The sequence below is a fragment of the Lithobates pipiens genome, unplaced genomic scaffold (assembly GCF_037356315.1).
Source record: "Lithobates pipiens isolate NorthernLeopardFrog02 unplaced genomic scaffold, aLitPip1_a1.2 Scaffold_22, whole genome shotgun sequence".
Lineage (NCBI taxonomy): Eukaryota > Metazoa > Chordata > Amphibia > Anura > Ranidae > Lithobates > Lithobates pipiens.
The window spans coordinates 278,098,206-278,124,371 of NW_027507784.1; the positions used below are offsets into that span (position 1 = coordinate 278,098,206).

General features: G+C 41.9%; 2 protein-coding genes across 3 annotated transcripts in view; one reads left to right on the forward strand and one right to left on the reverse strand.

Moving 5' to 3' along the window:
* The window catches only part of CHLSN (cholesin), a 573,216-nt gene that overhangs the window by 219,877 nt on the left and 327,173 nt on the right, over nucleotides 1-26,166 (reverse strand). The window lies entirely within an intron of this gene.
* GPR146 (G protein-coupled receptor 146) overlaps nucleotides 1-26,166 on the forward strand; it is a 90,617-nt gene that overhangs the window by 46,504 nt on the left and 17,947 nt on the right. Inside the window, exon 1 of one of the 2 annotated variants that reach the window (XM_077449079.1) lies at nucleotides 3,087-3,260. The exons of the other annotated variant lie outside the window; for it this stretch is intronic. The gene's annotated coding sequence lies outside the window, so the exon portion shown is untranslated. Of the gene's footprint in view, nucleotides 1-3,086; nucleotides 3,261-26,166 lie in introns of those variants that run through there. 2 annotated transcript variants of the gene reach the window in all.

Below are 26,166 nucleotides of genomic sequence, written 5' to 3' on the forward strand. Positions count from 1 at the left end.
GCTTCATAGAACAGCTGTATTAATGCTGAGATTAAATTACACACAGGTGGACTCTATTTACTAATTAGGTGACTTCTGAAGGCAGTTTCATAGTTAGTAAGGTTGAATAAAGACACCAGTCCATCCAGTTCAACCTGAGTGAGTGTCTACAATTGTCCCTGTACATTGCATACTCACATCGGTCCCTACCCTCAAGGAGCCCACAATCCAAGGTCCCCATTCATATACTAGCCAATTAACCTACCTGCATGTCTTTGGATTGTGGGAGGAAACCAAGGTACCCGGAGGAAACCCACGCAGTCACAGGGAGAACATGCAAACTCCAGGCAGGTAGTGTCATGGTTGGGATTCGAACCAGCAACCCTTCTTACTGCTAGGCGAGAATGCTAAGCACTACACCACTTGGTTCCACTAGATTTTTGTTGGAGGTATCATAGTAAAGGAGGCTAAATACAAATGCACGTCAAACTTTTCACATATTTATTTGCAAAAAAATTTGAAAACCATTTATCATTTTCCTTCCACTTCACAATGATGTGCCACTTTGTGTTGGTCTATCACATAAAATTCCAATAAAATACATTTATGTTTTTGGTTGTACCATGACAAAATGTGGAACATTTAAAAGGGTATGAATACTTTATCAAGGCACTGTATGTTCTCTCTATGTAGGCAGTGGATCTTGCAAGTTTTCTCTATGTAGGCAGTAAATCTTGCATCTTCTTCCTATGTAGGCAGTGAATTTCATATGTTCTCTCTATGTAGGCAGTGGATCTTGCATGTTTATTCTATGTAGGTAGTAGATCTTGTATGTTTCTCTCTATGTAGGCAGTGAATCTTGCATGCTCTCTCTGTGTAGGCAGTAGATCTTGTATGTTTTCCCTATGTAGGCAGCAGATATTGCATGTTTTCTCTATGTAGGGAGTGGATCTTGTATATTCTCTCTATATAGGCAGTGGATTTTGTATGTTCTGTTTATGTAGGCAGTAGATCTTGTATGTAGTCTCTATGTAGGCAGTAGATCTTGTATGTAGTCTCTATGTAGGCAGTAGATCTTGTATGTAGTCTCTATGTAGGCAGTAGATCTTGTATGTAGTCTCTATGTAGGCAGTAGATCTTGTATGTAGTCTCTATGTAGGCAGTAGATCTTGTATGTAGTCTCTATGTAGGCAGTAGATCTTGTATGTAGTCTCTATGTAGGCAGTAGATCTTGTATGTAGTCTCTATGTCGGCAGTAGATCTTGTATGTAGTCCAGGGCTCGACAAAACCCGGGCGCCCGGTCGCATTGGCGACTAGAAATAGCGACCTCGCGCCTGGGGCAGCACAGCTGGGGGTATCCTGTCTCTGTGGACCCCCCCAGCGTGATCGAGTTGGGCCGTTCCGCCGGCGGCCGAAAATTTAGGCCGCGGCTTTGAGGCCTTCTGCGGTCCTATGATTCCTTATGGAATCTGGCGCCCTCTTGTGGTCGCTGTTGGTATGACAAACCAGCAATGCTAATGAAGTTTCCTCTGCCTGTTTTATATTACCTGCCACTTCCCTTTATTTAGAACCCCCTAAACATTTTATATATTTTTTATTCTAACACCCTAGAGAATAAAATGGTGGTTGTTGCAATACTGTCTGTCACACCGTATTTGTGCAGCGGACTTACAAGCGCACTTTTGTTGGGAAAAATAATTTAGTTAATAAAAAAATAAGACATCAGTAAAGTTAGCCCAATTATTTTTTATATTGTGAAAGATAATGTTACGCCGAGTAAATTGATACCCAACATGTCACGCTTCAAAATTGCACCCGCTCATGGAATGGCGACAAACTTTTACCCTTTAAAATCTCCATAGGCGACGTTTAAAAAAATTCTACAGGTTGCACGTTTTGAGTTACAGAGGAGGTCTGGGGCTAGAATTATTGCTCTCGCTCTACCGATCACGGCGCTACCTCCTATGTGTGGTTCGAACACCGATTTTATATGCGGGCAGGACAGGGCGCGTTTAAAAAAAAAAATTTCTGCTTATTTTAACTTTTTTTTTTTTCCACTGTTCTTTTAAAAAAAATGTTGTGTCACTTTTATTCTTATTACAAGGAATGTAAAAATCCCTTGTAATAGAAAAAGCATGACAGGTCCTCTTAAATATGAGATCTGGGGTCAGAGAGACCTCGGATCTCATATTTACACTAAAATGCAATTGAAAAAAAAATTGTCATTTGAAAAAAATAAATAAAATGTCCCTCTAAGAGCTATGGGCAATGACTTGGAGACGGGGGGGGGCGGCGACGGCGCTGCTATCTTCCCCTCACTCGTCTCCATGTCAGGCCAGGGACAGGTCCGGATCGCCGTCACGGACCTGGCTCCTAACTTTTTAAGCTGGCTCCTAGATTCCAAGCAAATTTGTCAACCCCTGATGTAGTCTCTATGTAGGCAGTAGATCTTGTATGTAGTCTCTATGTAGGCAGTAGATCTTGTATGTAGTCTCTATTTAGGCAGTAGATTTTGCCTGTTCTCTCTATGTAGGCAGTGATTTCCTAACATACAATTACCGTACAATACGCATTATAAAAGAGTAACATTTTTAAACATAGGCTATATTCTGGTTGCTGCAGGCTACAGCACAATGCACTGCCATATGAATTTCATTGTTGCATTCCATTTCAACACTGATTACCATAAAAAAGATCAAGTGATAATCAGTTGTCACTTAGATTTTGTGTGATTTCTAGTAATGGAAGATCAGACGCGTAGGAAGCATTTCTTTTTGTTTTCCCCCTGGTTATCTATTCATTAGGGTCCCATTTTATAAAGCATTTAAAAGGTCTTCATGTTGCCCTAATACTGTGGTTTTTCAGGACGGGTCACATGCTCCCCCCTCTCTTTAAAGCAAACAAAGGCATTTGGCTGGCTGGGGAAGCCTAAGGGCAACGATCAGGCACCACCAATAATGCCCCTTAACCCTGCTGTCAGAATCGTTTAGAGCTATGATTAGGGGAGAGCTTGTTTTTGTAATAAAGCTGCTAGCCAATCAGAGCTGCCTGGCTAAAGCCTGTGAGGATTTTGTGTGTATACGAGGTCACGTGTGTACACAGTAAGTTTAGCAGTGCCAGGAGCTGGGCTCCAGTCCCTGTCAGCACTCTCATTGTAAGCCGTATTATTCTATGCCTTCTGTACTGAAGGATCTGAAGACCTTTGTCTTCTCCAGTCTGATGTGCAAAATGTCCCTGTCATCTGAGCTGCAGGCAGCAGACTCCTAGCTGGAAATGCCAGGTGAGTCTATCTTTAATGTCCATCCTGGAATTGAGGTTGCTTGCGTGCTGTATTATGGGGATAATCAGGCTTGAGGTGATTGTAGCCGTATTAGTACACTTGCAACAAAAACAGTATTGTTATGGGAAGTGAAATAGTTGAGTGTTAGAATTCAGAGAGCTGTGAAGAAGTAAACACGGAAAGCTTGTATTGAAGATTTGAATGTTAGTGCAAATAAAAAAAAGTGTGATGGTCAGTACTCAGTTTACTTAACACACACATGGGTGACCTACCGCCGGTTGCAGTGACGCCGGTTCAGCTTCAGTAGTTGCCAATTTGATTGCATTGCTACACTAAGCCTCCTATATAAGCCTCTATTCACCGTTTTGTTGCACATTTTTGCACAATTTCATATGTGCAACACTGTTTAACGTCAAGTCAATTTTCTGGCTGTTCACATCTCTGTGCTCAGTCAAATCTGTGAGTGTCATGTGTCATGTGTTTTTTGGCCCCATAGGCTTTAATTGAAGCGCCTGTGACACAAGTGTTTTGGTGTGTCCATGCTCCTGGATAAGGATGAGCTCAGGCGTGTTCACATGCTCCACGTGCAGAGCCCGCCAGAAAGTCGGCGCATCGCTGTGCTAATCACAGGCAGTGAGACATTGCCCCGATGCACAGCTGCAGAGATCAGGCAATGTCCCACTGCCAGTGATTTGCGCAGAGCTGCGCCAACTTCCTGGCGGGCTTTGCATGTGGAGCATGCAAACGCGCCTGGGCTCATCCCTACTCCTGGACACCTGTTCTACTTCAGCCCAAATGGGCAGTAAAAATGTCTTAAAGTAGAAGTTTATTTTTTCCAGAAAAAAAATAAACTAACACCCTACCCCCCCCCCCCCTCCCCTTGTACTTACCTGTATGGGTAATGAGCTGCCAGTGCCCATGTAGATATGTAGTGGCGCGGAGATTTGAAATCCCAGCTGTTCTTCCCCTCCTTTCTACAGCGCTTCTGGGATGGATCAGGATGATTCTGAATGCTCAGCCCTGGCACAGAGAATTGCTGAGAATCATCCCAAAAGTTATGCAAAAAGAAGGGAAAGAAGATCGGGCATTTCAAATCCCCGAGCTGCTACACTGGGTACATGGTGAACTGACAGTTCATCACCCACCGATGAAAGGAAGTACAGCTGGGATCAAGGGGGTGCTAGGGGTGAGGGAGGGTAGGGTGTAAGTTAATTTTTTTCTAAATAGATGAACTAACCCTTTAAACGAAGTTCTTGTACCCCATAGTATCCAGAGGCTCCCCTTTTATATTCCTAATGGGGGAACAGAGGGAAGAATCTGCTTGTTCATTAGGCCCTTTACAGAGGGCTTATTCATTACCTTCTGTGATGTATAAAAAAAATGACATCTTCTGCAGATGCCAAGGCTTGTTTAATAGGGAGTATTGCCTATTGGTGGATGAAAATATTTTTTTATTATGGAACCCAGTCAGATTCTAACTGTCATTTTTCTGGAGTCGATTGGTAGCCTTTGCCTACACACTGACAGGTTCTTCATTTCATTAACCCACCCGCAGAGAAAAATAACAATCTCACATTTGTGGTTTGAAAATATTGCTGTTTGACGGCAAAATTCATTTTCGATGATATACAGCTCTGGGTATTAAGACATTAAGGCTTGCTTTGTCTGCAGAATTCTATAATCCTTATCTACAGCTGCCCCGGTTGCAAAGGAATTATTAGAATTATCAAACCACAGCCAACTACCAATGTGTATTTTGTGAACAGAGTTATGTAATGTATTGAGAAGTACTTTTGAGATTACATCATATAGAGTTGTGCCATAATAGAAGCCTACCTGATCTGCCCTAAGGCTTAATCAGTGTTCTATGATGGTAGATCCAGGAAGTCACCCTTCCCGTTATTGTCCCCGTCACCCTGCATGATGTAAAATTTCCTTGACCCCTCTCATTTGCCAGAGACCTGAGCAAGCCGCGTCTTCCCTGCGTAGCTGGCAAGTATCCTGTATTTTACAAGGCAGTTATGAAATGTTTATAGGTGTAAAATGCAGGAAATGTGTATTTTGCTGCTTTGGTTACTGTGTCTAACAGACAATTTACATATAGACATTGTATGATATTTCTTGTTATACACACATAAACGTGACACAGTACTGCTTCACACATTCTGTATGCTGAGTGTAATTTCCATTAACTTTTGTTTTTCTTGCACAATAGGATTTCTTTTAGGGGTTGTGCACATGGGTGTTTTTTGGGCATACAATGTAAATTGTGGGTGTATTTCTGCGCCTGGGATTCACAACTTTCGCATACAGCTGACCATAGTAATGAATGGCTGTATGCCGCTTAATGGCACAACTTGTGTAAATCTGCAAATGTGTAAAGCTGTATGCCCCTGGATGCAGACTGTGTCCATGGCTGTATACCCAGAGGCAGGTTTACATAAGTAGAAGCATAAACCTACATACCATTTCATACAGCCATTTATTACTACGGTTGGCTGTATGCAGCAGATGTATATCTCAGGTGTGGAAATACGCCACAATTTATGTTATTTGACAAAAAGTGTCAGTATGCAAGAGCCCTTATCCTATATGCCAAATGTGGGTCTCGGTGTATTTTATGATGTCTGCGTGGTGCCACGTCTCTTGCATCCTAAAAGTAACTTTTGGCATTTATATGCTACGAGCATGCAAGCATCGGATTACTGTGCACGTTCGCGAGCCCCCTGCCCACCGCCTTCTTTTCATGCTATGTCCTTTAGAGTACATTCACGCTGAACGCAGGTTTCAGCTGAACACAATTTCAAACCCGCATTTCAGTGCAAGTTTGGGGCGATTTGAAAGACATCCGTGCGGGTTTATGCACAGATGTCTATTGAAATCGCCCCCCTAAATTGGCAAAAGTAGTGCAGGAAGTACTTTTGGAAATCAGTGTGGCGCCGCAAAGTTGCACTAATTGGGACAGTGGCATTGCCTGCAATTTGGCATGAAAATCGTGCCAATGTGAACGGGTGTAAAAACACTTCCCTATCATCCTATAAGAGTTCCGTCAGGTTGAAATCTTTCTAGCTTTTATTGAGAGTCTATAGCTATATATTTCAGATTAGACACTGCAGATTTGTTTATTAAGGAGGAGGTGGTTCCCAGGCAGTCAAGTCTGAAAAGTGAACTTCTCTCCTGAATACTTTCCACGGCTCAGTAGCTTGATGGGTTACTTGCTCCAAAGATTAAACATGTTTGGTTGCTACAGGTGACTGCTCAAAAGTGTGAAGTTTCAGCTTGTACTTTTCTTTTGAATGGAACCTTTCTTATTTCCCAGTGCAATGCAGCTTCGAGAGAGGTTGTTTAAATCGTTAGAAGTTCAATTTTCTTCAAAGCACCTGTCACCCAAAAATGAATGGTAATGCGTGAAAAATGCACATGAGGCTGGGTTCCCTGCTTCCAATTCGAGATAGCGGGAGATTGTGACCAGCTCTCTATGGAGTCTGTTCACAAATCTCCGCTGCGGCTCCAATACGAATTTTCACCGAGTCCTGTGTGATACAATCCCACTCTCTTCTATGGGGCAATCCAATGCAAACAGACTGTCTGTCCGTTTCCATCCGATGCGCCAGACATATGGAAAAATAGGACCACCATACATATGTTTTTGGCAGAGAGGATTGAATTGGAATGGTGGCGGGTGTTAGTGGACATGTGTCCCCTAACATCCGCCGCTCTATAGAAGACAATGGCCCGACTGAAAAACTGACAGGCGGACCTCATCGGACAACCCGTGTAAAAGAGGCCTAAAGATGATTTTTTTTTTTTCAGCCTGCAAATATATGGAAAATATACAATGTGGCCCTGGTTTTGAAAAGGCTGGAGACCTCTGACCTATAGGAACCAATCACGTTTAGGCTGCATTTACATTTGTGCTGTTTAAAGCAATGCACATTTCCAAGAGGTACTTCTGTTCAAATCTGCTGCCTCTGCTATTGAGCACCACAATGTTGTAGTTCTCTGCATTGGATGAATGGTGCAGGTACTTTTTTCATGCATTGCAGTGTGTTCACAACTCATTCAACCGCTTCAGCCCCGGAAGATTTTACCTCCTTCCTGACCAGAGCCCTTTTTGCGATTCGGCACTGCGTTGATTTAAAGCAAAGGTTCACACAAAGATTGAACCTCCGCTTTTTGGAACCCTCCCCCCCTCCCGTGTCACATTTGACACCTTTCAGGAGGGAGGGGGGTGCAGCTACCTGTCTAAGACTGGTATTTGCACCCACTACTGGGCATAGACTCTCACGGGAGTCTATGCCTCTTCCTGTCCCACCACGCTGTCTGCTGGGACACACACGGGTCCCAGAGACGGCGCGGACCATTCTCATTGCGTTCTGTGACTCGGCTCGCGCATGTGCAGTAGGGAACCGGGAAGTGAACGCTTCACTTCCTGATTCCCTCACCAAGAATAGCGCCGGCAGCAGCCAACAGCCGAGCGATTGCTTGACTTCAGCATCGCTGGACTCCAGGAAAGGTAAGTGTCCATTTATTAAAAGTCAGCAGCTGCAGCATTTGTAGCTGCTGGCTTTTAATAAAAAATTTTTAGGTGGACTCCCTCCTTAACGGACAATTGCGTGGCCGTGCAACGCTGTACCCAAACAAAATTTATGTCCTTTTTTTGCCACAAATAGAGCTTTCTTTTGGTGGTATTTGATCATCTCTGCGTTTTTTTATTTTTGTGCTATAAACAAAAAAAGAGAGACAATTTTGAAAAAAAACACAATATTTTTTACTTTTTGCTATAATAAATATCCCCATTTTTATTTATTTTTTTAAAAAAGCTAATTTTTCCTCAGTTTAGGCCGATATTTATTCTTCTACATATTTTTGGTAAAAAAAATTGCAATAAGCATATATTGATTGGTTTGAGCAAACGTTCTAGCGTCTACAAAATAGGGGATAGATTTATAGCATTTTTATTATTATTTTTATTTTACTAGTAATTTTGGCAATCTGCAATTTGTATCATGACTGTGACATTATGGCGGACACATCAGACAATTTTGACACATTTTTGGGACCATTGGCATTAATACAGTGATCAGTGCTATAAAAATGCATTGATTACTGTAAAAATTTCACTGGCGGTGAAGGTGTTAACACTAGCGGGCGATTAAGGGTGTTCCCTAACGTGTGTTCTAACTGAAGGGAGGAGGAGACTGACTAGGGGAGATGACAGATCTCTGTTCATACTTTGTATGAACAGACAATCTGTCACTTCTCCCCTCAGAGATTCCGGTTTTTGCCATGTTACGAGTAATCGCGGGAGCCCGGGAACTTGCATCAGCTCCGGGGGGCGAGCAGTGGGTGTGTGCGCCCCTAGTGCCGCCTTAGGAACCAACGTAACATAACAGTGATTCGCCTGCCCGTGCTATTCTGCTGCAGTACAACTGCGGTGACTGGTCAGCAAGCGGTTAAAGTAAATGAGATTCGTTAACACAACGCATGTTAATACCCTGCAACAATGTGAATGGCCCGTTAATCTTTCAAATTGAACGATTAACATCATAACATTTTATTGTTGTGTAAATTAGTCATGGTGACATGACCGGAATTATTAATTAAGCAGTGCAAGAATTAGGGCTCATTCACACCAGCGTGTTATGGTAAAATGCATGAAGTTCCACAACGCATAGTGTCACATTTTGAATGCCCGCCCAATGCGCAAACAATGTGTGCTGTGGTGCCCTACAAAAGAATGTTGCATGCACTCATTCTGTGTTCGATGAGGTGTATTACATTTTGAATGAGCTGCCAAAAAGCAGCATACCATAGTGCACGAAAACGCACTTGCTGCAGTGCAGTGCATCACAGTGTGAACCAGCCATTAAAGCACAATAGCTAACAGCAATCAACCTGAAATCACATTACTAACGTCCGCCAGTACAACATGATGGCTGTAAGCATTACTGCAGTTTGCACGTTGTCTCCATTAAATTGACTAGAAGTCAGCCTGGACTGGCAGCATATTTTCAAACTGCAATGCCTCGCTCTGGTAAGAACAGGCTCTGCTGACATTACGAATGTTGGAAGCACGCAGCTTGCTTGTGTTGCAAAGAGCAAACGACACGGAATGGTATCCTGAGTAAACAAATGTTTTAAGTATTTTGCTCCTTACACTTATTTTGTGAGGCCACACTATTTATTCTTTGTATGATGTTATCTATGTGGTAGCCAGGAGCCATGCATCATTGGCGCTTCATTATACTGTCAACATCACAGAAAACAAACTGCTTTCTAGCAAAGCCATCCCCATGTCACCAAAGGGTTGGGCGCAGAAAGCTATCCAGATAAGACAAACATATCTGAGGCAAGCGTAGGGTAGGAGTCTACACTCCCGCTATGAATGAATAAAGAAAGTGAACCCTCAGATACCCCCTCCATGTTGTCCAGGACAGTTTACAGGTGTAATAAATCCTTGTCATGGAGCGCTTTCCCTTCCCTCTGCTAAAAGAGACACGCAGGGATAAAATGACTTTCCTAATGAGACATGGAGCCGCAGGCCTTCATCTGAGGCCTTTGCCCTTCCGGGCAGCCTGGACCCGTGTCTGTAAACAGATCTGAGGATTAAAGTCCTCTCTGCAACATAGTAATCATTCAAGCATTTCTAATCGCAAAAGGCTTTGGACGGATTGGCTGCTTCGCTTGAAAAACACTGTGTTTGACTTGTGTGGCTGAATGTCCAACTCTATTAACCCCCCATGTGAAAGAGGCCTGCAAAGATGGAAGATTTAGGTTGAAATTGCAGAAATGTTTTTACTGTAACTATGCAATAAAACTTTTGAAATAAAGAATTCCAGCTTCTCTAATGCTGTATGATACATACATAGCAGAAAGACACTTTGTGGCAGGCCTGTTTGGCCTTCATGGGCCCCCGTCACACTTTGTGTGTGTTAATGCGTGCATTTATGTGGGTTGTGGTACACTACGGCAGGCCAGTCATTTTGATTTGGCGAGCAAAAAAAAAATGCAGTGTTTTAGGCAATGAAAGTGAAATATAAGGCTCGGTATGTTGGCAACTATTGTATGTGATCACTAAAGCTAGAATTGTTTTGTGTATGTGGATATAGGAATAAAGCATTGAGTAGGCAGTGCAGCAATTGCAGTGATCTCTAGTGGTGTGTATAGCACTACCATTCTAAAGGCCTGTACACACACAGTCAGAAAATCTGAAGATAAATTTGATCCGATGAAAGATCTGCTGATTTTCTGACCATTAGTATGCTGCTTTTGACAGCCGATTACAAATTTTCGGCAGACAAAAACAGGATGTGCAGGCTTGAAAATTGTTGTCTGATGTGACCACAACATCTGATTTTCTTTTCATAAGTACAGTTTTCTGACAAAAAAAAATCTGAAGAGCAAGACTAGGCATGCTCAGAAATGAAAGAACACATACAAAACAATTCAACACATTACGTCACTTCTGACGTTGAATTCTGTAGTCTGAAAATTTTCTGATGGCGAATACCCTCTTCACTTGTCATTTGAGACTGGCATCCAACAAAAAACTGATGAAAATTTGTCCAATAATCTGATTGTGTGTACAAGGCTTATGAGCCCTTTCACGCTGCTAGCGCAGCCATGTCAGCTGTAAAGCACTGCTAGTTTTAGCGACGCTTTACTGCTGTTATAGCAGTGCCCCGCTAGCGGCCGAGGAAAGGGTTAAAACTGCCCACAAAGCGCCGCTGCCCATTGATTTCAATGGCAGGATCGGTTTAAGAGCGTCGTTATATACACCCTCCCGCACCGCCCCAAAGACGCTGATTGCAGGATTTTTTTTTCCCGATCCTGCAAGCGCACCACCCCAGTGTGAAAGCACTCAGGCTTTCACACTGGTGAGGCTTGAGAGGCGCTTTTCAGGGTTAAAACTGCCCGCAAAGCGCTGCTGCCCATTGATTTCAATGGCAGGGGCAGTGTAAGAGTGGTGTATACACCCTCCCCTCTCGCACCGCCCCAAAGACGCTGATTGCAGGATTTTTTTTTCCCGATCCCACAAGCGCACCACCCCAATGTGAAAGCATTCAGGCTTTCACACTGGTGAGGCTTGAGAGATGCTTTCTACGTGCTATTTTTAGCGCTAAAATGCCTGAAAGGCACTTCCAGTGTGAAAGGGGTCTAAATGTCACACAATGTGCACAGTACCACATGAAGGGATGGTAGTGCTGGGGCTGATAGCACACCACAATTCCTCCAAAAACTGTGAACCATAACATTCATTATGTTGGCAGCTACTGTATGTCTGCATTAAAATGCTAGTCTAAATGCAACACAACATGCATTGTATCAAGAAGGGGTAACACACGCAGTGAAGCCTGTCAAAGGCCTGTTTCACACAGGCTTCAGCCCGTATAAGAGCAGTGTAACAGCAAGCTTTGCCAAAGCTTTTTGAAGAACTTTCAGCAAGCTTTTTTGAAGCTTATTAAAGTACCACTTAGCTCCAGTGTGTAAATTGCTGAACACAGATCCTAGTAGCAGTGCTGATTGCCACTTTAAACAAACTGCTAGCATGCTTCAGCCCGTTTTGAAGCTTGTTAAAAGCCTGCTGAAGCCTGCTAGCAGCTTGTTTAAAGTGGCAATCAGCACTGCCATTAGGATCTGTGTTCAACATTTACAAACTGGCGCGGAATGGTACTTTAAAAGCTTCAACAAAGCTTGTAAACTCTTTAGCAAAGCTTGCTGTTCACACTGTTGTTAGGCAAACTGAAGCCACCTGCCATGTTGATCCTTTGACCTCCATAATTTCTAATGCCTAGTACACCTGGGCACGAATGTCACGAGACATTGGTAGGTTAAATAAAAACCGGCCAACATTCAGCCCGTGTGTATGTCAGCCGGTCCAACAGAAGCCGGCTTCGATCAGACGAGCATGCTGGAAAACCAGCAGCTGACCAACTCTTGATAACCGCTCTCAGTCAATGGCTGAGAGCACTGACTGAAGTGTTATGGTGGGGGGGGGGGGGGGGGGGCTGTTCCTCTGTCAGGACACAACAGCTCAATGGGGGGAGATTGTTGTACTAACATCGGACTGTTAGTACAGCTGCTCTGACCGGAGCTGTCAGTTTTTTAGTTTGGGCTTTTGTTTCTGACCCAAGCAACTGTCCAAAAAGCAAACATGGTCCAGGTCATAGTATTAAAACTGAAGCGAGAACATCAACATTACAGGAAACAGCATTTTTCACAATGAGGTCAGTAATAACTTACTTAAGTGTTTATCTCGTGACAAGTTTCTTTTACGTTAACACTTTTCACAAGTTCCTGCCTTGAGGCAAATGTTTAAATGGTTATTCATCACATTTTTACTCGAATCACACTGAGATCAAACCCAGCAAGAAAGCAGATAGCAAAGGGATTAGTAGTAAATGATTTCCTGCTCGGAGGGTGGTAGGGGTTCATGAACTTCTATGGTTTCTAGAGCAAGTATTACAAAAATCTATGGTGTCATAAGGGGAAAACGCCAACTAATATCGAGTGTAAGTAATGTAGTAGGTAGCAGACACTTTTGGGGTTGTCAACAAGTTTAAGAAGTATTAAAGTGTATGTGAATGCTAATGATCCCCCATCATTCAATGCAGTATAAATTATTTAAGGATTATATAATCGCTTTGTTTTAAGAAAATACTATGAAATTTGTCAGTTTCCATTGGTCCCACTTCTGCTCAATGGAAATGACATGTAAACAGTCAGGCACAACAGGACTGGGCAGGGGGCTTGTCTTCATTGCCAGAGGGCAGATAAGCTGAATGATGTCAGCAGAGGAATACAGTCCCTGTCTAAGTAGATGTCAAGAAACAACAAAGAGAAATTCCCAGCAATTACCAACCAGCCTTGCAACAAACCAAATTGTCCTATGTAGGCTTCATGTACACGGGACGGACGTTGTTTAACCTCTCCTGAATGATTTAACTTGACAGCTAGAAACCGGCATCTAAGGCTTCATGTACATGGCACGTTTTTACAACCTCTTCTGAACGATTTAACTCGACAGATAGTAACCCATGTTTAAAACGTCTGTTTTGCCACGTTTAGCCGCTTTTGCGCTTAGAAGCTTTTAAAAAAGATATATTTTTTTTTCCAAAATGGCCAAAAATAAAAAACGCCTGTAAATGAAACGTGGCTAAACGCGAGTTATAGGACATGACATCACTTCCGGTTTTTTTTTTTGTCATGCGCAAATTTTCGTGACTTTAGTTAACTCATCAGATTCAATCTGAGATTAACATGCACAAAAAAACGGACGATAATTTGTCCGATAATCTCATTGTGTGTACCAGGCATAAGTATAAACATTGTACCGATTTGTCCGTTAGATCAAAGGAATGTACTTTGGTGTGTAAATGAGGGAAGTTTAACAACTTAAACACTAAACCTTTTTCTTACATTTGCTGGTTTCAAGTTAAAATAGTTATTATTTGCTAAAAAAATTACTTAGAACCCCAAACATTATATATATATATATATATATATATATATATATATATATATATATATATTGTTTAGCAGAGACCCTAAGGAATAAAATAGTGGTTCTTGCAATATTTTATGTCACACTGTATTTGCGCAGCAGTTTTTTAAATGCAATTTTTTTGGAAAGAAATACACTTTAATGAATAAAAAAAATAAAAAACGAAACTGTAAAGTTAGCCCACTTTGTTTTGTATAATGTGAAGGATGTTATGCCGTGAGAATCGTGATCTTTATTCTAAGAAAAAAATCGTGATTCTCATTTTGGCCAGAATCGTGCAGCTCTAGTGTGTGTACATTATATATATGTATATATGTGTAGGGGGACAAATATTTTATTAATAGGTGGGCGGTCTCCTCCGGGAATGTCCATGGACTGAGCAGTGATAATTTAGCACTGCTCAATAAATGGACACCTCGTGTTTCAGTGAATTTCTGGTACTGTAATCTCATACAGTCTCGCGAGATTCCAGTATCAGGGGCCGTGCTCCACTGTTTGAAGGGTTTGTAGATCATTTTACTCCTCCATAGGAGAAGCGATCTACACCGCTTCATAAACTGGCATCCAGGAGAAGAGAGATCTCCTCTGAGAAACCCAAAGAATGGGTCAGTGAAATGCTTTCACTGCTTCATAAACGAACACCTAGGTTTGCATACATTTGGCTGCCTCACATCTTCCTAGTGTACTGCAGACCTAACTATACATTTTGGGAGTCTCGAAAGCTAGAGCACATATACTGTATATAATAATGGATAGACTGAGATCACAAGCCAGTCCACAGTTCTAACACAGCTGTGTCCTTCACTCTAACTCATAGGCACCTGCTGACACCATACTGTTCCTATTCAGGCCTCTCCTGCAGACACATTAATGTCTTACATTCAATGCCTACATTCAGGACCTGTAGTCAGGATTGGAGGCTCTTTTCCAGACAAAGTCTCTCTTAGGCTCCGAATTCCAGATCCCATATAAGGACCTACAAATCCTGGGAAAACTCAAAGTCAGTTTACCGATTTCTACTTAGAACCTCTCACCCTGCATGGGCTAGAAACCCTGAGTACTCCAAAACTATACCCAAATAGTCCCCCTGGCAGGGACCACAAACACAAATAATTGAGTCACATACCTGCCCTCCAGGATCCATCCCTGGCATCCTATACAATACACACACACACATATTTAATATATGTATCTGTTATTTTTCTGCTGTGTTGCAATGCATAGCCACATGTTAAAGTGCATTGTGTTAGGCAGTCCAATCATGCTGAATGAGCAAACACACCACAACCCAGGTTTTAGCAGTGTTTATTTTATCATGTGATGACTAGGTTGGCTCAATGCAAAGACACTTTGACCGTGTGAAGGCCTAATTCAAATCTAAGCATTTTTAGTTTTTTGCATTTTGCACTAAAGAACATGTTACATAAATGGATGGCAGTGCAAATCTGCAAAATGCACTAAAAATGCATAGGTGTGAATCAGGCCTAACAACAGATGTAGTCCATTCACACTACTGTGTTGCATTAAGAATGGCAATGCATGCTACTACATGCATGTGCGTGATGCAGTGCTATTCATTCTGAATGGCCCGAATGCATCTTGTCGATGGACACCGCAGTGCATTAAAAGATGTGGTGTGCTGCAGTGTAGCATATTTCCAGAAATGTTACATGAACCATTTTTGGTGTGTCATGCAGCTTATTCACATGAATGGGCTTCCCTGATGCTAAGCGCGCTAATGCACCGCAATGATGTGAATAGTCCCCAATTGTTCAGACATGATCGACTGAGAACTTTTTGTGACAAACTGCCATTTTAAACTGAAATCTGAAAACAAGAGTATATAACGGTTCGATGTAAAATGTGACATCACTGGTAAAAGCACACTCTGGGTATAGGTAATCTTTACCAGCTTTCTTCTTCTTTTTTTTTTTTTGGCAGATTGCCCCTAGTTTTATTATTCTGTTAGTCTTTCTTATGGAAATCTGCTGCAGTGGGGCAGCATTAATTTTTCATGAAATGTGGATTACACAATCATTTTGAGCAAAGTGTGAGGAGCCGTGCAGATGAAAAGTGTCAAGGTCTCTAACCAATAGAGGATTCAAAATATCAGCACAGCAGAACTATGTTTGGGGTATCAGACCGTAATGCTGGCCATATCATTTGCAACTGTCTTTTAATAGCAGAAATTATCAAGTGGATCCACACACCTCCCAGAAATCAATGTCATAAAATTGAATCATGTACTGAATTGTGACTATAAAAGCCAAAATAACCAGGAAAAAGCTGGCAGCAGTGGAAACTTTTGTAAATTCTCTGGCAATGGAATAAGTAAACATCTACATGAGACTTCAAAGTCAGAGCACTGTGTTCCCCTGGAATATTCCCTATAGGTTAGTGAGGCTGATCGCATAGCACTAAAGGATATGGGAAGGAGGGGGTGTTGGATAGGGATGTTCCAGGGCCATTATTTTAAAAGCTGCTGTTTGCAAGTTCATGACACTAAATGCTGTAGCAACTAATAAAATACCAAGTACTCGCAGGAGAGTGGGACCACTGCCCTTACACAATGCAGCAGTCTGGCTCTCCAACTATCCAACTTGCCCCTCTGCACACTGGTCTCATTAACAACAATCAAACTCCCTGACCAGTCTTGCTGATCAGAGCAGTGTTGAAGTGTACAAGTCAGACCCCTGCATTTTGTTTGAGAGTGTGGTGTGACTCTCCTATATGCTGCTAACAGGGGGCATTTTAACTAGGGGTGCAAAGGATCAAAAAACTCACGGATTGGATCGTTCCTCGGATCAGAGTCACGGATCGGATCATTTTTCGGATCAGCAAATAATAATTGAATTTGCAAAAACCTGTGAAAATTCCACCACCATATAGTCCCCACTGTAATATCCACAATCTCCCCCACTGTAATATTGGCTGGGTATGGCAGAGTATGGCTGGGTATTGCAGAGCATTACAGAGTATGACTGGGTATGGCAGAGTATTACAGAGTATGGCTGGGTATGGCAGAGTATTATAGAGTATGGCTGGGTATGGCAGAGTATTGCAGAGTATGGCTGGGTATGACAGAGTATGGCAGAGTATGGCAGAGTATTGCAGAGTATGGCTGGGTATGGTAGAGTATGGCTGGGTATTGCAGAGTATTGGCGGGTTATGGCAGAGTATTGGCAGGGTATTGCAGAGTATTGGCAGGGTATTGGCAGGGTATTGGCAGGGTATTGGCAGGGTATTGGCAGAGTATTGGCAGGGTATTAGCAGAGTATTGCAGACTGAGTATTGGCAGAATATTGGCAGGGTACTGCAGAGTATTGGCAGGGTATTGCAGAGTATTGGCAGGGTACTGCAGAGTATTGGCAGGGTATTGCAGAGTATTGGCAGGGTACTGCAGAGTATTGGCAGGGTATTGAGGGATGGCTGCAACTGTAATTGTCACAGAGCAGCGCTGTGGGCACTACAGATGCGGCCCACAGCGCTGCTTCCATCCAATTTCTCCCCTCCACTGTACAGATCTGTACACGGAGGGGAGAGAGAAACCGACGTCATGACTACGCCGGTTTGTTTACAAGTGATCGCTCTGTCATTTGACAGAGCGATCACATTGGGTGTAGAAAGATGGCTGCCGCTTCATAGCTAGGCCAAAGCCGCTGCCTTTCCTAAGGCCGAGACCGAGGATCATGTGCCGATCCGAGCGGGATGTAAAATCATATGTCCCAATGATCATCTGCACACATATGTCCGTGATCATCTGCGTACATATGTCCATGATCACACAAACCAATTATTATACACTTAGCAGGATTTTCTTTTTACCAAAGACATGTAGCAGAATACATTTTGGCTTAAATTTATGACAAAATTAGATATTATTGGATTTCTTTTAAAACAGAAAGTAGAAAATATATATATATATATTTTTTAAATTTCCACTTTTTTTCACTTATATTGCAAAAAATAAAAAACAGATTTGTGACTAAATACCACCAAAAGAAAGCTCTATTTGTGTGAACAGAGCAATAAAAATTTATTTTGGGTACAGTGTTGCAGGACTGCTCAATTCTTATTGAAAGTGCAAGAGAGCTGAAAGCTGAAAATTGGCCTGTGAAGGAAAGGGCCGAAAGTGGCCAGTATTGAAGTGGTTAAACAAAGATTTTGCAGGGACGGCTAACTAGCACTTTAAACAAGCGGATGTTCAACAGGCTTCAAGTTGTGCAGAAATTTACTAAGGCCTGTTTAGCAAATTGATTAAAATTACGGTAGCTCTCCAATTAAGTGGTTGTAAACCCTTACATATACCCAGTGAAATGACTGGCCTCAGGTGATACACAGAGAAGAACCAAATCCTCCTACATAAGTTGTACCTGCTTATCTGCAGTATTCTCTTCTCTACCACAAAAGTCCAGAATTTATAAAGCTTGTCTGAGCTGTCAAAAACAGGGGGTGGAGAGCTGAAGCACACCCCCTTCACACAGCACACAGGGACAGAGCTAAGGCTGTAAATCACAGGCTTAGGGTTGCCACCTCATCCCTTTAAACCTGAATGCATATTAGGTAATTAAACAGGTTCTGAGGCTGATTAAGGTGGTAATTGAACTCACTTGGTGCCTTATCTGTATTAAATTAGACTCTGTGTAATTCATATGTGTTCATGTTAAAGGGATGAGGTGGCAACTCTACACAGGCTGTGTGCTGGAGATTCCTCCCATCACCTTTTTTTCTTGGTGTCAAAAAAAACATCTCAGTAGTGCGGATGGCAGGGGAATGGGGTAGCAGAAAGAAATTACACTTACGGCTCTGAATTGAGACAAGAACACACTATCAAGGGCTATGCTTTGTACATAATTCATGTCTGAGGTTTACAACCACTTTAACATTTATATTCAACCTCCCCAAATGGATACAGAGGTTGTTTTAAAGGCTGCTTAATGCTAGCTGAATGTTTTGCAAATGTTCTCTAGAAGCTTAATGTACATACTAGAGCTGCACAATTCTGGGCAAAATGAGATTCACTATTTTTTTGCTTAGAATAAAAAGATCACAATTCTCGCAATGTAAAATCTTTCACATTATACAAAAAAAATTGGGCTAACTTTACTGTTTTTTTTTTTTTTTTTTTTTTTAATTCATTAAAGTAATTTTTTCCCAAATTGCATTTGAAAGTCCACTTATTCTCTAGGGTCTTTATTAAAAAAAATATAATGTTTGGGGGCTCTAAGTAACTTTCGAGTAAAAAAAAATGATTTTAACTTGAAATCAACAAATGTCAGAAAAAGGTTTAGTGTTTAAAGTGGATGTAAACCCAATGTCATCCTTTCTAAACTACTGCCATAGGGGTTATCTGGAAGGATATACATGCCTCCTGCATATATCCCTACCTGTCAAGTGTCTCCCCCTCTGTCTGTTATGAGAACTGAAAAACTGCATATTCTGTGGGTGGGTCTATTGTCTGGAGCTCGGTGGGTGGAGTCGTGATGTCAGTAGACTCCCCACCCACCTCTACACGCCCCTTATCAATATGCATTTTTTCCTGTGTATTTCTTACACTGAACTTCTGCTATGATCACTAACATCCAGTGAAAAGACAGGAAAGTAACCATATGACCTCAGCATGCCCAATTATGCTGAGGTGGGGAACATCCAATCCTGGCAGAGCAGCAGAAGAAAGGAGTGGGAGAGAATTCAAAAAAATAATGCGTGTCTCTTAGGCTAGTGCACGAGATATGTAAATCAGCTGTCACTCACAGCAAGGGGGAGGATTTGACAAAGTTTTTCTCTGTTTTTCAAGATTTATCTGACTGAATAATAAAAGAGGATTGCTCAGAGCTGGAGTAACTCTTTGTAGCAAGACTGGGCTCAAATGATAGGAAATCTTATACTCTACATTTTTTATTTATTTTTTTCTATTGAAAAGCCAGTGGCGTGCAAAACACACCCAAAAACTTCCACCCGGTGCCAAAAAAAGTGCACACACTTCAAGAGTGAACACAAAAACATGCAACGGGTGTCTACTGTCCTCCACTAGGAAGGACCTTACCCTGATCCTCCAGGGCGTTAGGCTCCAGACGGGGACTGAGGTACCAATACATGGCCCATCTGGCCGAAGCCAGACAACCGCCTTTCTCCGGAAGGTCTGCCGAAACAGACTCACCTAGGTACTTGGGTAGGGGCTCCCCCGAAGGAAGGCCCCCCAAAGAGAGGGCGTACCAAGCCAGAAGGCCTATGTCCACCTTCCCACAAGACTTTCAGGGTTGGCCCGAGGACTGGCACCCTACTCATCAAACGTGCAGTGACAACATAAAACGTGACACACAACACACAAATAAAATACATAAATAAAGTGGGGAAGGGATAGTGATGACATAAAAATAAATATTTGGGTTTACATCCACTTTAAAGCAGTCAGCGGCTCATTGTGAGGGGAATATCTCCTAAACCATACAGGTTTAGGAGATATTTTTTTTACCTACAGGTAAGCCTTATTATAGGCTTACCTGTAGGCAAACGAAAAAAAAAAAAAAAAAGACTATACAACCGCTTTAAGTGGTTAAACTTTCCTCATTGCCCGTTTTTTAATTTTTTCTTCCTTTCTTTTGACGTCTATGGCTTCAGAAGAGCAGAGAATTCTTTGCATAGAAAGAATCATGAAACATTTTTGTCAAGATCGCAACGGGGAAAAAAAATTGCGATAACGATTCTTGATGATTACTCGCGCAGCTCTTGTACATACCTATGGAAGCTGAAACCCATATGTACAAGGCATAAAGAAAGTACATCTTAGGCCTGCTGTTATCGCTTTATTTTAGCTTTTATACTTTACATCCCTCAAATGAAATTCTAACCCACAAATTGGAGACCTCATTAGGGTCCTTATGCATTAGAGATACTTTCCCTCTCGCTTTTGCTATCAGATCTCCTAAATAAGACATTACACATGGTGACCCACATTAACCCTTTCCTTTTAACCACACTTTGTGGTCTGAGCACTCCACACCTGCAGAGCCTCTGGAGGATAACAACCAGAGAGCGAGAGAGAGAGAAGACCATTACAAGCGGTGGCTGGGCAGAGACAAATGGCTCTGAAGGTAGCCTGGAGGGAGCACAATCTGACTACAGAAGCACATATTTGACATCGTCTGGAGCCCAGCGTCCTGCTTCATCTGGGCACAGAACTGCAAAAACAATATTGACTTATTTAAACAACGACAAATTCCTTCTGGATTCTGTACTCCTCAGCAGAGACAACAGCGTATGTAGCAAAGCATGCCTCCTGTTCAGCTGAGTGCCGAATATTTGACCTGAGTGCTTCAAATATTTGTTTAAGAAAATATTTAGAAGAAAGCCCTGTATAAGCATGCAAATAACACCATAGGACATAAAAAAGAAATTTAACCCATGTGCTTATAATAGGCAGAGGTTAAGTAGTTATAGAGGATTTCCAGGAAAATTTTAAATATGTAATTTGCTTGTCATCGCTCTCTATGTAATACAGAGGGGACCTTAAGTTCTGAAGTCGCTTTGTAGACAATGGGGGCATTGTACCTTTATCAATGACTCTCTGCAGTCACTTCTTTTACCTGCAGGGGGAGCAAAACTGTGAATATTAGGGGGAGTTCTATTTTTGTTTTTATTCTGGAAATTCCAGTTAATTTATGTAGTGTGGTCTTTCTATCAAACACTTATGTTTTTAGCTGTAGGTGGAGCGTATCTTCAGAATAATGTAAAGAGCTTGCTGTTGATCACACTTTCTTACTATAAATAAGCTTAAAGTGGATGTAAACCCAATTTTTATTTATTTTTTCCTGATGTCATAATGTAGAGTATAAGATTTCCTATCATTTGAGCCCAGTCTTGCCACAAAGAGTTACTCCAGCTCTGAGCAATCCTCTTTTATTGTTCAGTCAGATAAATCTTGACAAACAGAGAAAAACTTTGTCAAATCCTCCCCCTTGCTGTGAGTGACAGGTGATTTACATATCTCGTGCACTTGCCTAAGAGACATGCATTATTTTTTAATTCCCTCCCACTCCTTTCTTCTGCTGCTCTGCCAGGAATGGCTGCTCCGCACCTCAGCATGATTTGGCATGCTGAAGTCATGTGGGGACTTTTTGGGGTTTTGACTGGATGTTAGTGATCATAGCAGAAGTTCAGTGTAAGAAATACACAGGAGAAAATGCATGTTCATAAGGGAAGTGTAGAGGTGGGCGGGGAGTCTAATGACATCAAGACTCCACCCACTGAGCCTTGGAAAACAGACCCACTCACAAAATCAGTTTTTCGGGTCTCATAGTAGACAGAGGGGAGACATTTGACAGATAAGTATACATGCAGGATGCATGTATATCCTTCTAGATAACCAATATTGCAGTAGTTTAGAAAGGATGAGAGTGGGTTTACATCCACTTTAATGACTCTTCCTGTAAGTACTGCCTACATAAACATACTTTATCAAATGCTTATCTCTTGTTCTTAAGAGGTGGATAAGTATGATATATGATATCACTATAATGATAAAAAAAAAACAGCTAAGAAATCTTCAAATCAATTGTGTTCTTCAGCATATTGTTTCTGTAGTTTTGACATGTAATGTCTCCACAATTATACACTAGATCAGCTTTTGGGCTCATTTACACTTTTGTTAGCCCTCTGAAAAGTAATCTTGAGTGGATGGCTCAGTGAAACCCAAAGGTAGCTTCACAGGTTACTATAGGTTCCTTGAGCAGTGGCAGATTGATAGTCAACTTTTACTTCTAGAGGCAGAGTTTTCTACTGACATTCAATGTTTCACTGCTGATTAGTGTTATAATTCTAAACCAAAAGGAATTTTTACTTCAGGTTACATATAGATCCATTTTGTTTCTGTTTCCTTTGAGCCCATTCAAGTCCTTATTCTATTCTTCTAAGCCCTGATGAAGGTGGTTTGTTGCCCCTTGAAATGCATGGGCTGTTTTCATGTGACATATTAAGGACAATCAAAGGCACTTTTTCACGTTGTGGTTTGGTTCCCATTTGCATATCTATTCAGTGCAAGAAGGAGGTACTTCTTCACTGAAATGAACGCAAGAGGGCATTTCTCCACTGACCACAAATGTAAGGGGGCCATTTCTCCACTGACCACAAATCTAAGGGGGCCATTTCTCCACTGACCACAAATCTAAGGGGGGCATTTCTCCACTGACCACAAATCTAAGGGGGGCATTTCTCCACTGACCACATATCTAAGGGGGTAATTTCTTCACGGACCACACATGTAAGGGGGCCATTTCTTCTCTGACCACAAATGTGAGGGGGGGCATTTCTCCACTGACCACAAAACTAAGGGGGCCATTTCTTTACTAACCACAGATGTAAGCAGGCCAATTCATTACAGACCAAGGCTACTCGCCGAAACATGTCAGCAGTTACCCTGTAACTTGATTTTATCTGAATAAAGAATATGGATGGATTTCAGAGTGCCAGTTCTTCCAATTTATCTTAATTCATTACTAACCACAAATGTAAGGGGGTCAATTCTCCACTGACCACAAATGTAAGCGGGCCAATTCATTACTGACCACAAATGTAAAGGGGCTAATTCTCCACTGACCAAAAATGTAAGGGGGCCAATTCATCACTGATGACAAATGTAAAGGGGCAAATTCTTCACTGACCACCAATGTAAGGGGGACATTTTTCCAATGACCACAAATGTAAGGGGGCCAATTCTCCACTGACCACACATGTAAGGGGGCCAATTCTCCGCTGACAATAAATGTAAGGGGGCCAATTCTTCACTGACCCCAATTGTAAGGGGGCCAATTCTTCATTGACCACAAATAAAAGAATGGAATGTCTCCACTGACCACAAATGTAGGGGACCAATTCTCCATTGACCATAAATGTAAGGGGGGCAATTCTTAAATTACCATAATTGTAAGGGGACCAATTCTCCACTGAACTTAAATGTAAGGGGGCCAATTCGTCAATGACCACAAATGAAAGCATGCAATGTCTCCAATGACCACATATGTAGGGTGCCATTTCTCCACTGACCACTAATGTTGGGGGTGGCATTACTCTATAGACCATTAATGCAAGGGAACACTACCATGTTCATTAGCTTTAATTATTTCTTGTTCATTATTATAATTACATTTAATGATCACTGCTGAAAATCATTTTGTCATGTAGAGGGGGAGGATGTTTAAAAAAAAAAAAAAAAAAAAAAAAAAAAAAAAAAAGCTCTGTTGTAGGAGTTAAACAATCTACATACTGTACGTTCTTAATTATTTTCATTCTGCAACTCAGTGATCACACTAATGTAGCTGAAGATATGAAAAAAATTCAGCAGGGGTTTCCCGAGACCCGAAAATGATTTCATAGGTTCCTCTTGAATAAAAAAGGCTTAGAAAGGATGCGCTGGAAAAAATATTTCCTCTTGGCCTAACAGTGAAAGATTGGGTTGTAAAAATGTAACACAATGAATGTGTCTGTATAGCCAATAACTGGATGAATATATTTATGTTCGTTAGCACTTCAGTAGCCAGTGAAGCACTTCATCTGTCAATCTAATGTGAAGTATCATTTGGTATGCAGGAGTTGATACAAATTCTATATTTAAGGAAACCTGTCATGAGAGAAATATGTGCTTAACCATTATTGACTTCTTTCTGGCTGTCCTGAAAATACTTTTACCTCAATTCTTTCCAAGTCACTGAGCCAGAACATGCCTAGAGATAAGGATACTGACTTTTTTTTCCTACTTTCAAATAATGTATGCTTGTTTGCAGTCTGACTCAGAAGTACTAAAGACAGGCAGCTAGCATTTTCAGGGAGAGGCCAGAAACAGCAAGCCCCACAACTGTGCAATGACAGGTGTATTGCAAATCTGATCTCCAGGCAGAAATAAACATACTTTAAGGATACTTTCACACTGGGGCTTTGCGGGCGCTGGCTGTAAAGTGGCACTTTATTTAGCAGCGCTTTATCGCCGATTTTGCGGCCGATAGTTGCAACCAAAAAAGGGTTAAAACTGCCCGCAAAGCGCCCCTGTAGTGGCGCTATGCAGGCAGGTTTGCAGCGCTGCCCCATTGTTTTCAATGCGATAAATACACCGCTCCTACAGTGCTCCAAAGATGCGGTTTGCAGGACTTTTTGACCGCCCAGCAAGCGCACCGCTCCAGTGTGAAAGTCCTCAGGGCTTTCACACTGGAGACACAGCAGCGGCTGTTTCAGGGCAATTTGCAGGCGCTATTTTTAGCACTTTAGCGCCTGCAAAGCTCCTCAGTGTGAAAGCAGCCTTATTCCAGATACATATTCATAAAAAATATTTTTTGCACATAGTTTGCAGAATTAAGTCATACCCTTTATTGGCTAATTACCTACAAAATATACAAAATCCATACAACAGTACAAGGGACATTACTCACCTTCAATGTGATTAGTTCCCTGTGCTTCTGTCTTCTAGTTCAGTAGAAATCTTCTGTCCTCCAATGCCCCCCACCCCTTCTGTCCTTATGCTCCAGGGAGGTTAGTAGAACTGGTGAGCTATCAGAACCACTCATCAAGAGAGTCCGGCTTCGCCCACCCTATCTGCCCAGATGCTCTATTCATAGAAACTGTTACTACAGCTTCCATGAATGAAACGGGAACTATGAATGGAGGAAAGGCGGATGATTAACAGATCTGCCCCTCTATTCATAAATCACTTTCCTTCATAAATGTTGTAGTAACGGCTCCTTTGAATGAAGGAGCTGGGTGGAGAGGGCTGGCATAACTGGGCACTCTTTTTGTGTGACAGCTACTCAGTTCTATTAACCCTCGCTGCACCATAAGATTACAGTAGCGGGGGGGGCATTGTAAGAAAGAAGCTTTTTACTGAACTAGAAGACAGAAGCGCGAGGGACACATCACAGTGAAAGTAAGCAATGCCCCTTGTGCTGATTTTATAATTTTTTGCAGGTAATCTTAGGCTTTAGAATTAGTTCACCTTTACCAAAAAACTGCCTATGCAGATAAGGAGTGTCTGTGGATAAAAAAATAAAAAAAAAAACTGTGCAACTCTGAGTAAAGTTGAATAATATTCTTGCTATAGGTGTAGGCTATTTAACTACCTCCTCAAACCTGACTGGAATACTACCAAGATGTTACTAGGACATTGCTAAGTTAGGCCTAGTTGTTACTGCTCACCTCCACCATCATAAGAGTGAATTCCCCAATGCTAAACTCAGAGCTACTGCATCAGGGGAGAGAAAGAGCAAGTGAGGGGGTTTGAATCAGAGAAAAAGCTCCCTCTTGTGATGGTGACGGATGAGCAGTAACAACTAGGCCTCACCTAGCAATTTCCTAGCAAGGTCCTGGGTGTATTCCAGTCAGGTTTATATATATGGTCTACACATAAAAAGAAAAGGC